The sequence below is a fragment of the Populus nigra genome, chromosome 2, assembly GCF_951802175.1.
Source record: "Populus nigra chromosome 2, ddPopNigr1.1, whole genome shotgun sequence".
In the NCBI taxonomy this organism is placed as follows: domain Eukaryota; kingdom Viridiplantae; phylum Streptophyta; class Magnoliopsida; order Malpighiales; family Salicaceae; genus Populus; species Populus nigra.
In genome coordinates this window covers 14,088,593-14,093,592 of record NC_084853.1, presented here as the reverse complement: position 1 = coordinate 14,093,592, position 5,000 = coordinate 14,088,593, and positions in this window count along the sequence as shown.

The window sequence follows — 5,000 nt, the reverse complement described above, 5'->3', positions numbered from 1 at the left end:
ATGGGCGCCAGGCCAGCGCGCCCCATGGCCAGTCAGGGGGCACCCCCCTAAAGAGCAATAAGTGTCATTGAAGCTCTGGCAGGGGGAGACACTACTAGGTCCCAGCTGTCACCCCCCCTCTAAAAAATTCATTTCTTGGTATTTTGAGCTGAAATTTTGCACAGAGGTTGGCAAAAATCCAATCCAACTTTATTAATTTTTCCAGAATTTTTCGAGGTCGGGAAGTATTTTTTTTTATTTTCCTACCATTAAAAATCGAGGAAATCGGAAAAAATAGGAACCGGCTCGGAATGACCCCAAATTCAGTGGGCAGCCTCATAAAAATATGGCTGATTTTACTGGATTGATTTCATGTGGAAAGCACGACGTTTTGTTGTAGGAATGCGGGAACCCCGGCGGCTCGCCTGCCGCGGCCAGCGACGTCGGGCTGGCCCCTGCAGCGCCTAGCCTCTCCCACGCGGGGGGCAGGCCAGAGCGCGGGGGGCCAGGGCCCGAAGGCAGCCCCCCCGCGGGCGAGAGAGCAAGCCAGCAGGGGCTGTCCGCGCGTCGCGCAGCGCGGCATGGCTGCGGGGGCCGCGCGCGCGCGCCCAAGCGCCCAAGGGCCCCCAAGGGCCCCAGGCCCTCAGGCCCCAGCGCCCCAGCGCCCAGCGCGGGCGGGCGCGCGCGCGCGTGTGGTCTTTGAGGGGCGCCGGCCTGGTGGCTCCCTAAAGAGCAATAAGTGTCATTGCAGCTCTGGCAGGGGGAGACACTACTAGGTCCCAGCTGTCACCCCCCCTCTAAAAAATTCATTTCTTGGTATTTTGAGCTGAAATTTTGCACAGAGGTTGGCAAAAATCCAATCCACCTTCATTAATTTTCCCAGAATTTTTCGAGGTCGGGAAGTATTTGTTTTAATTTTCCTACCATTAGAAATCGAGTAAATCCGCAAAACTAGGAACCGGCCCGGAATGACCCCAAATTCAGTGGGCAGCCTCATAAAAATATGGCTGATTTTACTGGATTGGTTTCATGTGGAAAGCACGACGTTTTCTTGTAGGAATGCGGGAACCCCGGCAGCTCGCCTGCCGCGGCCAGCGACGTCGGGGACGCTGGCCTGCGCTGTCGAGCCCGCGAGGGCTGTCTCCGCGGCAGGCCCCCCCTGAACGGGGCACGACAGGCCACCGCGCTGGCTCGTCCAGCGTCGACAGTCCCTCGTCCAGGTTTCAGATCGCGCCAAGTCGAACCCATGACCTGCTCAAGCCATCGTGCGCTGCCGAATTCGCATCTGCGTGTAGGCTGCCATTCCACGCGGCAGCCCCTGTTTTCGTCAGCGTGCCCCCCTGACGAATTTTCCTGCCTGGCCCAGTCCAGCGTCCAGCCCCTGTTCGTCGAAAAATCTGCGCTGCCGATTTTCCACGCGGCAGCCCCTCTTTTCGTCAGCGTGCCCCCCTGACGAATTTTCCTGCCTGGCCCGGCCAGTCCAGCCCCTGTTCGTCGAAAAATCTGCGCTGCCGATTTTCCACGCGGCAGCCCCTCTTTTCGTCAGCGTGCCCCCCTGACGAATTTTCCTGCCTGGCCCGGCCGGTCCAGCATCCAGCCCCTGTTCGTCGAAAAATCTGCGCTGCCGATTTTCCACGCGGCAGCCCCTGTTTTCCTCAGCGTGCCCCCCTGACGAATGTTCGTCGAAAAATCTGCGCTGCCGATTTTCCACGCGGCAGCCCCTCTTTTCGTCAGCGTGCCCCCCTGACGAATGTTCGTCGAAAAATCTGCGCTGCCGATTTTCCACGCGGCAGCCCCTCTTTTCGTCAGCGTGCCCCCTGACGAATTTTCCTGCCTGGCCCAGTCCAGCGTCCAGCCCCTGTTCGTCGAAAAATCTGCGCTGCCGATTTTCCACGCGGCAGCCCCTCTTTTCGTCAGCGTGCCCCCCTGATGAATTTTCCTGCCTGGCCCGGCCGGTCCAGCCCCTGTTCGTCGAAAAATCTGCGCTGCCGATTTTCCACTCCGCAGCCCCTGTTTTCGTCAGCGTGCCCCCCTGACGAATTTTCCTGCCTGGCCCGGCCAGTCCAGCGCCCAGCCCCTGTTCGTCGAAAAATCTGCGCTGCCGATTTTCCCCGACGAACCTGCAGCTGCACAAATCCGCGCTGCCACTGCCCCATTGTCTGGACCAACAGTCTTTTCCATCAAGCCCTGGACTATAAATCGTCCAGACTCATCGCCAGCACCCGCTGCCGATTCTGCCGACTTTGCCGATTTCGTCGGCGCTGCCGATTCCAACACTGCCCGCCGTGCCTGAACCAGCGCTGTTTCGTCAGCGTGTCCCCTTGACGAATTTCCCTGCCTGGCCTGGACAGTCCATCTTCCAGCCCATGTTCATCGAAAAATCTGCGCTGCCGATTTCCCCGACGAACCTGCAGCTGCACAAATCTGTGCTGCCGATTTCCCCCCCTGTCGGCATGGCTGCCGCTGCCCCGATGTCCAGACCAACAGTCTTTTTTGTCGACTTTGCCGATTTTGTCCGCGCTGCCGATTCCAACACTACCCCCTGCATCCAAACCAGCATTGTTTCGTCAGCTCTTCCCCTGACGATTTTAGCCCTGTAACAAACAGTAGGCCTCCAATCCCGCCAACGGGAGCCAAGTTGATAGGGAAGAGAATTGAATGACGCGCCTGGTCCTCGCACCCCGCCACCCGAGGGGCCTTTTTCCCGGCAGCCTCTGAAAAACTCTAGCTTTCACGGTCCTCGCCGCCCCTCACCACCATGGCAGGCCTCTAATCCCACCCATCAGCAGTTGTAGCCGATAGGGCAGTGATTTGAATGACGCGTCGCGGGCCTCCGGGTCATCTCACCCGGCCATTAATTGGAGCGTTTTTGGCTGGCCGAGGATGGGGGGATGGATCTCTTCTTCCGAAAAAGCAAACAGTACATCGGGAGTTATGTTGACGGGGCATGGAATTGAATGACCCGTCGCGGGCCGCCGGGTCATCTCACCCGGCCATCCCGGGGAGCGTTTTTCCCGGCAGCATCGGGGAAACTCTTGCTTTCACTGCCCGCTGCCCAAGTCCCCACTCGAATCGGCCCCCCGCGCCAACAAGCCAACGCTGCCGAATCGGCAGACACTGCTGCCGAATCTGCCGACACTGCCCCGCGGGCTGCCACTGCCCCAGTGTCTAAACCAGCGGTCTTTCTCATCGAGCCTTGGACTATCCAGTCCGTCCTGACTCATCGCCAGCACCTGCTGCCGATTCTGCCGACTTTGCCGATTTTCTCGGCGCTGCCGATTCCAACACTGCGCCCACCGTGTCTGAACCAGCGCTGTTTCGTCAGCGTGTCCCCTCGACGAATTTTCCTGCCTGGCCTGGACAGTCCACCGTCCAGCCCGTGTTCGTCGAAAAATCTGCGCTGCCGATTCTGCCGACTTTGCCGATTTCGTCGGCGCTGCCGATTCCAACACTGCCCGCCGTGCCTGAACCAGCGCTGTTTCGTCAGCGTGTCCCCTCGACAAATTTTCCTGCCTGGCCTGGACAGTCCATCGCCCAGCCCATGTTCGTCGCAAAATCTGCGCTGCCGATTTTCCCCGACGAACCTGCAGCCGCACAAATCTGCGCTGCCGAATCTGCCGACACTGTCCCGCGGGCTGCCACTGCCCCAGTGTCTAAACCAGCAGTCTTTCTCGTCGAGCCTTGGACTATCCAGCCCGTCCAGACCCATCGCCAGCACCCGCTGCCGATTCTGCCGACTTTGCCGATTTCGTCGGCGCTGCCGATTCCACCACTGCCCGCCGTGCCTGAACCAGCGCTGTTTCGTCAGCGTGTCCCCTCGATGAATTTTCCTGCATGGCCCGGCCAGTCCAGCGTCCAGCCCATGTTCGTCGAAAAATCTGCGCTGCCGATTCTGCCGACTTTGCCGATTTCGTCGGCGCTGCCGATTCCAACACTGCCCGCCGTGCCTGAACCAGCGCTGTTTCGTCAGCGTGTCCCCTCGACAAATTTTCCTGCCTGGCCTGGACAGTCCACCGTCCAGCCCGTGTTCGTCGAAAAATCTGCGCTGCCGATTCTGCCGACTTTGCCGATTTCGTCGGCGCTGCCGATTCCAACACTGCCCGCCGTGCCTGAACCAGCGCTGTTTCGTCAGCGTGTCCCCTCGACAAATTTTCCTGCCTGGCCTGGACAGTCCATCGCCCAGCCCATGTTCGTCGCAAAATCTGCGCTGCCGATTTTCCCCGACGAACCTGCAGCCGCACAAATCTGCGCTGCCGAATCTGCCGACACTGTCCCGCGGGCTGCCACTGCCCCAGTGTCTAAACCAGCAGTCTTTCTCGTCGAGCCTTGGACTATCCAGCCCGTCCAGACCCATCGCCAGCACCCGCTGCCGATTCTGCCGACTTTGCCGATTTCGTCGGCGCTGCCGATTCCACCACTGCCCGCCGTGCCTGAACCAGCGCTGTTTCGTCAGCGTGTCCCCTCGATGAATTTTCCTGCATGGCCCGGCCAGTCCAGCGTCCAGCCCATGTTCGTCGAAAAATCTGCGCTGCCGATTCTGCCGACTTTGCCGATTTCGTCGGCGCTGCCGATTCCAACACTGCCCGCCGTGCCTGAACCAGCGCTGTTTCGTCAGCGTGTCCCCTCGACAAATTTTCCTGCCTGGCCTGGACAGTCCATCGTCCAGCCCATGCTCGTCGAAAAATCTGCGCTGCCGATTTTCCCCGACGAACCTGCAGCCGCACAAATCTGCGCTGCCGAATCTGCCAACACTGTCCCGCGGGCTGCCACTGCCCCAGTGTCTCAACCTGCGGTCTTTCTCGTCGAGCCTTGGACTATCCAGCCCGTCCAGACCCATCGCCAGCACCCGCTGCCAATTCTGCCGACTTTGCCGGTTTCATCGGCGCTGCCGATTCCAACACTGCGCCCACCGTGTCTAAACCAGCGCTGTTTCTTCAGCGTGTCCCCTCGATGAATTTTCCTGCATGGCCCGGCCAGTCCAGCGTCCAGCCCATGTTCGTCGAAAAATCTGCGCTGCCGAT